Raw genomic sequence first — 11412 nt, forward strand, 5'->3', positions numbered from 1 at the left:
TTTATGTGGATAATCTTTTTTGGTCACTTTCAAAGTCTAACCAAATGGGCTGACCAAATAGTTCACTTTGATAGTGTACTACTCTGTCATGTGTATGACCCAGGTTCAAACCCGGCCTTTTTTGAAGAAAGCTTTGGTGCCGGTGCGCTCTCTGCCTTTCTGACTTTTGTGTCTCTATTTAAAAACAAAATCAAACAAGCAAACAAAAACCATAATTGACCAAATGTTTCAAGGCAGCATAGAAATAAGGTAGCCCTTGTTTACATAACTGTGTTGGGTCTCTCATGGGTGCTGGGTCAAGATAGGCAGGTTTCACTTGTTTGTACTAGATTTCCTGTCCCCAGAATAGGTAAAGAGACCTGTACCGTGTGCTGAAGGAAGGCTCCCCGGAGGAGGTATCTGTCACATTGGTCATAACAATATTGTCACCTTCTACCAGGCCGTGGGGCCACTGAGCCTGACTGGGAAGTTCTTTAAAATTAGTTTCTAAGGTCATGTGGATGATTCAGATGGGGATCTAGAACTGCTGAGAGCTGGATTCGTAAGCACTTCCTCTTTTAGAGGCTGAAGTTTTAGAGTGAGGTCTTTCCATGTTGATGTGATCTAGGCCAGAATAGAAACTCCTTACCCACTCTGGCAAAGATGACTGTGGCTCTGTTCTCAGGATGCCTGCTGGTTACCAAAATCAGCCAAGCATGTTGAAGCGTACATAGTTGAAGCCTATCACTTCTCATTTGTGTGAGTGCTTTTTTTTTATTTTATATTTTACTTTTTGCTTTCTACCAAGGGGCTTTCTACTGGGGCTTGGTTCCTGCATTATGAATCCACCATTTCTGGAAACTTTTTTTTTTGTTGTTGTTGCTTTATAGAGACAGAGAGAAATTAAGAAGGAAGAGGGAGACAGAATGGATGGAGAAAGAGAGACACCTGCAGCACTACTTCACTGCTAGTGAAGATACGCCATTTCCACTCCCCCACAGACCAGAGGCTTAAACTCAGGTCCTCATGCCTAGTACTGTGTGGACTCAACTGGGTGTGGCACTACCTGATCTTGTGAGATTTAAAAAAAAAAAATCTCACAAGGGGGGTCGCATCATAAGCAGTGAAGCAGGTCTGCAGGTGTCTATCTTTCTTCCTCCTCCCTGTCTTCCCCTCCTCTCTCCATTTCTCTCTGTCCTATCCAACAACAATGACAGCAATGACAACAATAGTAATAACGACAATAGTGATATACAACAAGGGCAATAAAAGGGGAAAAAATAGCCTCCAGGAGCAGTGGATTCATAGTGCAGACGCCGAGCCCCAGAGACAGTCCTGGAGGAAAAAAAAATGTCATCTCCCCAAAAACAATCATATTAATTAAAACTGATGAACATCAAACTTGCTCTTTTCTCAGTTAGCTCAAGAAAACAGTAAACTCTCATGAATTAGAAACCCTGCTCCCATGCTGCATGTCTTCTTTAGCACCCAGTTGTTTAACCACAGGTCACAAAGTCACTGTGGACCCAAAGGCATTAAGGACATGGCCATGTGACAAAATTATGTTATGACCCTAACTTAATAAACAAACACACATCAGTGAGAGAATAGACACGCAAAGTTTTCTTCATGTATTAAGAAATAAAACCCTAATTATGGATCAACCTGTCAATGTACATGTCCAGTAGTGAAGCAATTACAGAAGCCAGAATTCCTACTTTCTGGACCCTGAGAAGAAATTTGATCCAAACTTTCCTTCTTCTTTCAGCATAAGGGAGACTTTCTGCTGAAAGTAATCAACGTGATCTCGGCCAGCTGCTAATGCACCCTGCATCTCACCTACTAGAAGGGTCTGTTAGTAAACCCCCATGATAAGCAAAACAAAGTGTGCTTTCTTGATGTGGAAAATAAAAAAAATAACTTGGTTGATTACACAAGTTAGCATGTGCAAAGACCAGTGGTCAAGCTCCCAGTACCCATCGGCAAGGTGAAGCTTCACTAGTGATCAAACAGTGCTGTAGATGTTTCTATTTCTGTCTCCCTCTATCTCTACTGTCCCTCTCAATTTCTCTTCATCTCTATCCAAAATAATAAATTCAAAAAAATTTCTTTTAAATCTTCCCCAACATATAGAAACTGGAGGAATTCACCACCACCAATCCTACCTTGCAAGAGTTACTGAAAGAAACTAAGGAATTTGAACTCTAAATTAGGCAAAACTAGTAGAATAGAAATAGGAACACAAACATAATCAACAGGAGAAAACAAAGACATGAAAGAGGGGAGAGGGCAAAGTAGAGCGATACAATCGAACGTTGGTGAACCAAGGCCAACTTGAAAAAAGAATCTCATAAATACTGTGAGTGTAACACAATGCTCCTGATAACCTCATGACATTCTTCAAAGTAATTGAACAACTTGTCCAAAAATTTGTGTGGAACCATAAAAGAAGCAACCTGGAGAAAAAGAGGAAATAATCAGAGGTATCATGCTCTCCAACTTCAATTTATACTACAAAGCAATAGAAATTTAAATAGCATAGTATTTCAATAAAAATGGACATGTGGATCAATGGAACAGAATCAAAAACCCAAATAGGACCCCACACATGTACAGCCACCTAATACACACCAAAGGAGCCAAAGTCCCTCACTGGAAAAAAAAAAGTTTTCCTCAACAAATGGTGCTGGGAAAGCTGGACAGCCACATGTTGAAAAGTGAAACTAGAGGGGTTGTTGGGCAGTACTCCAGCTCCCTCCTGCTTAACACTGTGGTCTATTTACATAATCACTGTTTCACCTGAGACCCGCAAATAGTTTACATTGGCTCTATGTAAGTTTTCCCCCAGTTCCTACTGACATAGAGCCCTTACCTATTCTCATTTGGTCTTGTCTGGTTCAAATAGATTTTTGCTCAAGTAAACTATTATAGATTTTAATATGCTCCCTTTCCATCTCCCAGTTCTTAAGAGTATATATATTTCCATCTCCCAGTTCTTAAGAGTATTCCAAAGGGGAGGATAAAATATTTCAAAGATAATAACTCTAACACCCCTGTGTTTAAATTTTTGAATATTTTTCCTAAGGATATTATGTAAGTGTAATATATGATCCCTTACATCACAGTATTTCTTGTTACCATGGCAGAGGAGAGATGGTAGCAATAATAATAACCATTTATTTTGCATTGAATGCAGTTAATCTCAAACTAATTACTGCTGGTGTCAGATTCACATACTAGGAGCAGATGGAGTAGAAACTTCTGGAAATGAGAACTAAAGACAGCCAAAGGAGCTGGCTTTCCCTTCTGTATTTCCCTCTGCATCATCATAGTTTCCTAGAATTCTCTTTCTTCCTCAGCCCTACAAATTTTCCCTCTTCTTTGTTTGCATTTAAATATTGTTCAAAGCTTACCTTTCATCACAGAAGTCACCTCCCTGAAACTTGTTCTGACATTCTCTAACTGCCTGTTATTTCTCTCTCTGGACCCCTAGCACTAGGGTGGTGTGTGTATGTCTTACCTTGCGACCTTATGGCTTGGTTTTGCTGTATTCTTGTCAACACTCTTTGATGCAAACCACCCTCTATCTGACAGGCTTTGTTCGGCTCTCTTGTGCTTAGCCAACATAAGCTTGTGCCCAGTATTTATAGCTGTGAATAGTGAAAAAAAGAACACAAACACACAGTTCTTCCTGTGAGTACTTTCATACTGGTAAAGACAAACTGGGCCTCTGAGGACAGTCCCCTCAGTGTTCTGTAAGGAGTGACACACAAATGTGTCAGCATTTTAGGTTGTACCAGGACACCGGTTTGTACCCAAGAAAATACTTAAAGTATGTTGTTTCATCATCATACCTCCAAGATCCCAGGCTTACTGGGCTCCCACAGTATTTGTTCCCCATCTCTCCTCCCAAGTGCTCCATAGCTCCTCTGTAGGCACGATAAACTACTGGCATATTTCTAATGGCCTTGGGCAGTGTCATCAAGCATTGACCATCAGGAGGGCTCATGGCCAGGAAGAATGTCAAGGCCAGATAGGAGACGGCAGGGAGGGAAATGCATCTGGGGCCTCTTACATCCACACAGCTGCATTGCCCAGCAGGGGAAGCTCAGTTTGGGCTGCTAGCAGTCTGTTTCAGAGGGACACCTTCCCCTCCAATGTGCATTATATGAAGAAGTTTCAGTTTTAAACCAAAAGGTGGCTCACCTGGTAGAGAGTATACACTTTACCATGCTCTGGGACCTGGGTTTTTATTTTTGTTGCCTCAACTATAGTGTATTATTATTTAAGAGTATGCACACTCCTGGCAGCTGTTTGGATTAAGCAAATAAACAAAAACTAAGGATGCTATGAAATAGGGACATTTATAAGGTCCATTACCTCTTGACTTTGAGCAATTGCCTCATTACCTAAGTTCAAAGCTAATTCATGGAATTCCACAGAATAATGACTTACATTTGTCTAGTGATTGGAGGTTTATTAGGTGCTTTCATTTGTTGTATTTGTTCAATCAGTCAACTAGTCAATTAACAAATTAATCCTTCAGTAGAAGTTTTGTTAGAACCTATTAGATAACAAGCATTGGCGAACCTGTTCAGGGGATTACTGGGAAATATAAGGCAAAGGTCCTGGTCCTCTAATGTTGGTATGCATGAGACCCCTTCTGTTTCATTTGGTTTAAATCCCCCCTGCTCAACACTATTCTATTTACATAACCACTTCATTCTATTTATATAACCGCTGTTAACAAGCACCTCCCTCCAGGGCATTGGTTCAATCCCCACTGTTTCATGATATGTTTTTGCTCCACCCCCCCTCCTTGTCACACCCTGATCCTCTCCTTGTCACACTCTGATTGTCACCAGTCACTTTTCTCTCCACCCTCTCTATGTCACACCCTGTTTCCACCCTACTTGGCAAGTATATATAAAGACAGCATTGTGAGTTTTAGAGTACTTTACCTTGAGTTTAGCTTAGCTCGTCTTAGATTGTGCTGCGTCCTGCATGAATAAAGAGATACTGCCTACAGCTCAACTATGAGTCCCTGGTCGTCTGTTACCTGCCCGTGAAGCCAGCCCGGCGAAAACAACATAACCCATCGAAAACAACATATGGCGCCTACAACGTGGGACCAGACCTGCGCAACTCCCAGATAAGTGAAGACTTTGCCTACCTATGCACTATGGTCTTCTCTTTTACTTACGAAGAGGTTTGCCAAAGCCTATACTGTTTCATTATGAGACAGTTTCTCTGTCTCTGGAACATTTTACTCTGGGCCACACTTCGGTTCCCTGACTGGGAACTTTGGTTTATTATGACCGGGATCATAGAGCTTGAGAGATGCACGGAGATTTCTCCTTGGACTTTCTGGATTCCCTCTCTCATGTTTCCTGAGGAAAAGGACTACATTTTGCTCTGGGCCACAATTTGGTTCTTTATGACCGTGATCGTAGACCTTGGAACATGCATGGGGATTTCCCCTGGGACTTTCTGGACTTCTTCTCGAATGTTTCCCATGGAGAAGGACTACTCTAATTTGAAGAACATTCTTGAGTACCCTGGCAGTTCCCAAGTATGGAGACATGTGGTTAGTTCTACTCTCCTGATTGGATTCTTTCTTCAATGGGAAGACGCTTTTAAAATTGGGTGCCTGAAGCAATCCAGCAGGAACAGTCAGAAACACCCTAAATGGAATTTCGAGGACCTTTTTGGACTAGGTCGCCCTCCGGGGATTCTTAATCCTACATGATCCTGTTCTCTGACATCGCCCCCAGAAACCAATGATGAGACCTGGCACGACCTGAAAAAACAGATTCACAGACTCCAAAGATCACTCTCTACAGAAAAGCAGAATTCTGGTGGCCAACATTCCCCATCGAGACAGACGTGCAGCGTTTCATCCTCCGGCATTTTCTTCTGTGGTCAGCTACTTTGGACTGACACCTCCATCGGACTTACTGGTACACACAGCTGTGTTTCTCAAAGACTAACTTCAGCCAATTGCCTTGAGACTTTATAGACCATGTCCCCTCGCCTGCAGGCTCTGTCCCAGAGGCAGAAAACTCCCCCTCCTTATTAGGCATGCCCAGAGGCATGAAGCACTCCCAGAGGCAAGAAATGCCCTTTCGCCTGCTAGGCCTTGCCCTTTGAGGCAAGAAAAGCTCCACTTGGCATCACACTGGTTATTGCTGCTCGCCTATTTTGTTTTCCATGTCATATGCCAGTTCTTTTGAAAACGCCTGTACAATATACATTTCTGTTCACCCCGCAATGGCCATTAGTTAAAAAGAAAGGGGGAATTGTTGGTATGCATGAGACCCCTTCTGTTTCATTTGGTTTAAATCCCCCCTGCTTAACACTATTCTATTTACATAACCACTTCATTCTATTTATATAACCGCTGTTAACAAGCACCTCCCTCCAGGGCATTGGTTCAATCCCCACTGTTTCATGATATGTTTTTGCTCCACCCCCCCTCCTTGTCACACCCTGATCCTCTCCTTGTCACACTCTGATTGTCACCAGTCACTTTTCTCTCCACCCTCTCTATGTCACACCCTGTTTCCACCCTACTTGGCAAGTATATATAAAGACAGCATTGTGAGTTTTAGAGTACTTTACCTTGAGTTTAGCTTAGCTCGTCTTAGATTGTGCTGCGTCCTGCATGAATAAAGAGATACTGCCTACAGCTCAACTATGAGTCCCTGGTCGTCTGTTACCTGCCCGTGAAGCCAACCCGGCGAAAACAACGTAACCCATCGAAAACAACACTCTAAGACTTCTGTCCAGTGAGGGGAGATGGAAAAATTCACAAGGACATGGGCTAAAATGTGGACAAAAACTTTATGTGTATACCACAGTGGGGACATGAGGTGCAGAGTGGATTATTCTCATTAGGAGAAGAGCACATAAGAGCACATGTAGTTATTATTGTTGTTGTCGTTGTTGGATAGGACAGAGAGAAATGGAGAGAGGAGGGGAAGACAGAGAGGGGGAGAGAAAGATAGACACCTGCAGACCTGCTTCACCGCCTGTGAAGCGACTCCCCTGCAGGTGGGGAGCCGGGGTTCGAACCGGGATCCTTATGCCGGTCCTTGTGCTTTGTGCCAACTGTGCTTAACCCGCTGCACTACAGCCCGACTCCCGCCATATTTGATTCTTGCTGGAGTCACTGTCAGATAGTTTTTACAGTTAGGGACCTGACTCAGAGTTGAAACATCTTGTCTGATCTAACCCTGCTCATTTCAAATGCCAAGTATCCTACTCCACGGCATCCTACCCCCGACCCTGGAATGTTAATCTTATGTTCTGGGGCAAGAAAGAGACATTGAGGGAGGCCAGGGATCCAGAGACAGCTGGTTGTGTTTTATTCAAAAGAAATCTGCTTCCCAGAGTAGTAAGAAAAACAACTTGACTGAAACTATGATTTATCCACGTAGGAAAAGAGAAAGCCAAAATCCAAAGGTTTGAGGGAGGTCTGAGATGTGCTAACAATGGCTTTGGTAGGATTTACAGAGCTGTGGGATTTCCCACTTGCATGGAGTATTAAGGAAAGTGATTTGAAAGCTGTTTAACTGACTTTGACATCATTTCCCCCAAGGCAATATGGAGACTCATTTTTAGAGGTTGGGTGTCTACTTAAAGGAATCTTTGGAGGAAAATGTGTTTAAAGCATTGACCTACTTTGGCTGTTGTTACCACTCACAGACTCCAGTTTAATTTCTTAAAAGTCACTCATTTCTTTCGTGGAGAAGATATTTCCTTTTAGTCATATTTTTGGTGCCTGTGGTCAAATTTCCCTAGGTTGGTGGCAGACTGATTTTGCAAAGTGATGTAAGAAGAAGAAGCTCTTACACATTTACAATAGCAACATCAGGAGCAACTTAGTATTGGCACGTTTTCCTTACTCCCAGAGCAAAAAGTTTAACAAGGGATGCTGGAGTAAAACACTACAAAAAGTTGTTTCAGATTAACTAAAACAGCCTGGAGCAAGCTGGGTCATAATGCACTTAGTGAGAACACATGTTACCACACACAAGGACCCAGGTTCAAGTCCCTGGTCCCCACCTGCAAGGAAGAATCTTCAAGAGAGGTGAGGCAAGTGCTGTAGGTGTCTCTTTGTCTCTTTCTCTCTCTCCATCTCTGTATTCCTCTCTCATCTCAATTTCTGTCTGCCTTATCATATGAAGAAGAAAAGAAAAAAAAGTGACTACTAGGAGTGGTGGATTCCTGCAGGCACTGATCCCCAGCAATAACTTTGAAGGCAAAAAAAAAAAAGACAAAACAAGAGAAGTCTTCTTGAAAACCACAACGAGAGGGGATCTGGTCTTTTTATTTACCCCTGTAAATAAATGCTAGAATGGTTCACTTTAAAAATAAATTATTAGATTGTTGTCTGGTAGTTTACTTAAGTGGGTATTTAAACTAATCTGGAAACAAAGTTCCATTACTCCAATGAATACAAGGTAGCCCTTCAATTTTTATGAATTTTCTATAGGTTAAAATAATTATGATGGGGCCAGGCAGTGGTGCTCATGGTAGATTTCACATGTTATAGTGCATAAGGACCTAGATGTTTAAAAAATTTTTATTTATAAAAAGGAAACATTGACAAAACCATAGGATAAGAGGGGTACGTAACTTCACACAATTCCCACCATCAGAACTCTGTATCCCATCCCCTCCCCTGATAGCTTTCCTGTTTTTTATCCCTCTGGGTGTATGGACCCAAGGTCATTGTGGGATGCAGAAGGTGGAAGGTCTGGCTTCTGTAATTGCTTCCCCACTGAACATGGGCATTGACAGGTTGATCCATACTCCCAGTCTGTCTTTCTCTTTCCCTACTAGGGTGGGGCTTTAGGGAAGCGGAGCTCTAGGACACACTGGTGGGACTGTCTGTCCAGGGAAGTCTGGTTGGCATCATGCTAGCATCTGGAACCTGGAGGTTGAAAAGAGAGTTAATATACAAAGCCAAACAAATTGTTGACCAATCATGTACCTAAAGGCTAGAATAGTGTAGATGAAGAGTTATGTGTGCGTGGGGAATCTCCATTTTGTAGATAGCTAGTAGGCATATTTTAGTTATATTTCAAAGGGCCTGTGTCTATACTAGTTTTTTATTTCTTTTTTTTTTTTTTTTGCCTGAGCCTGAAATCTGATATGCAGGTAGATCCTAATTATTGTCTGAGGAGATGATGCCACGGCTGTCAGAAGGAACAGAAAGCTGGCTCAGGGAAGAGAGTAGCTCCCAAATATGGGAAAGGTGTATAAATATTGTTGACTGTAAACCCCATCGATTTGATTTGGTCTGGGGCCCACATTCAGCTTAGGAGCCTATGTGACCTCTGCATCCCTGTAGATCTGAGCTCACATTCTGTGGTCATGAGTAGGAACATTTCAAGCTGCCCCAATATCAGGACCCATCTTCCTCAGGTGTAGCATAAAGTATATTGTCCAGCCTCCCTTTGAAGGATGGACCATTCTCTACCATTGTTAATCCAAGTTGAGGGCAAGGAAGGACCTAGATTTAAACCTCCAACCCCCATCTGATGAGAGGAAGCTTTATGAAAGGTATAGTGATATAAGTGCCTCTTGTTCTCTATCCCTCTCAGTCTTCCCCCTACACTCATTTCTGTCTTTATCCAGAATAAATAAATGTTTATGATACTATCCTTTGGTCTTCATAAGAACCCTGATGACAAATATAGGAGAGATTTTCTTTTTTCTTTTTAAATATTTATTTATTTTCCATTTTATTTCCTTTTTATTATTGTTGTAGTTATTATTGTTATTGATGTCGTCATTAGATAGGACAGAGAGAAATGGAGAGAGGAAGGGAAGACAGAGAGGGGGAGAGAAAGATAGACACCTGCAGACCTGCTTTACCACCTGTGAAGTAACTCCCCTGTAGGTGGGGAGCTGGGGGGCCCGCCAGGATCCTTCTGCCCCATGGTCCTTGTGCTTTGTGCCACGTGCGCTTAACCTGCTGTACCACTGCCCAACTCCCGAAATTTTCTTTTTTCTTTTTTTCTCCTCCTCCTCCTTCTCCTCCTCTTTCTCTGTCTTCATCCTCTTCTACTTCTTTTCCTCCTCCTTTTTCTTCTCCCTCTCCTCCTCCTTCACTTTCTTTTCCTCCTCTTCCTCCACCTCTGTTTCTCCTCCATCTCCTTCTCTACCATAACCTCCTCCTCCTGTTCCTCCTCCTCCTTCTTTCTTTTTGTATTTGGTGCCAGAAAGGAACCCAGAGCTATACACATGTGTGACATGACTGAGTGATCCCTTTGCCCCAAATTTCATTTTATTTATTTTGAAAGAGAGGGAGAAATAGACAGACCCAGAGAGAGAAGGACTCCTGAGCACTTCTCTGTTATCTGTGGTGCTTGCCTGGTATTGTCCATGGTGCTTCCATGTGGGGACAGGGACTTAACCCAAGGCCTTCTGCACAGGAAGGCAGACACTCTACTGGTTGACCTAGATTGCCCTAGACTTTTCTTTTTAGAATTTTTATTTCACTAAGAGATTGAGACCCAGACACGCTAAGGCTAGTTCCCAGCTATGAATAATGAATATTGTTTTTGTTGTCTTTGGAACTAATGGCTTAGTTCTTCTGAAAGACAAAAGGGAGCATATTAAAATCTATAATAGTTTACTTGAGCAAAAATCTATTTGAACTGGACAGGGCCAAATGAGAGTAGGTAAGGGCTCTATGTCAGTAGGAACTGGGGGAAAACTTACATAGAGCCAATGTAAACTATTTGCCTTGCTCTGAAATATCTCCTTGGTTGCTTGTGATGGTTTGTTTTTTGTGTTGACTTGTCCTCTGGGATGGTTTGGGCTTTCTTATATAGGCTACGAAGGGATTAGAATCATCTTAGTCCAATAGTTTAATTAATTTAACAGTTCTCTATATTATATTGCTTCTGTACAGAGAAATTCTCTCATGGACACAGATTGTACCCCTACTCATGACCTGCTATTTCTGAACTGTGTGCGGTGAGTTGCAGGGGAGTCAAAGTGAGAAAATGGATCATTCAGCACCAACCAGCTCAGTCCACTTAGAAGAAAAGTAGTGCAAATCTTATACCCGGTGGTGCAACCATTTGAATTACTTTATTATATGAAGAGCAGCACATAATTAAATTCTAAGCATCAGAAGTCACATTTGTTTTATTGAAACACCTGCATCAGAAGAGCACTAGTCTGGATAAACACGGTCCATTGGGGATCCTCATTATAACCCTTCATGCACTTGAAATTGTAGAGAAAGAGCAGAAGGAGGTGATCCCTCCAATGTTAGTCTGTTTTCTTTTCCCAGATCACTACAGCATGGACTTTCAAAGGGGGTCACAAAAATATTAATGTCCCTATTTTTAGCTTAAAAAAAATTTTTTTTTTAATTTAAGAAAGGATTAATTAACAAAACCATAGGGTAGG

The sequence above is a fragment of the Erinaceus europaeus genome, chromosome 2 (genome assembly GCF_950295315.1).
Source record: "Erinaceus europaeus chromosome 2, mEriEur2.1, whole genome shotgun sequence".
NCBI classification, from domain to species: domain Eukaryota; kingdom Metazoa; phylum Chordata; class Mammalia; order Eulipotyphla; family Erinaceidae; genus Erinaceus; species Erinaceus europaeus.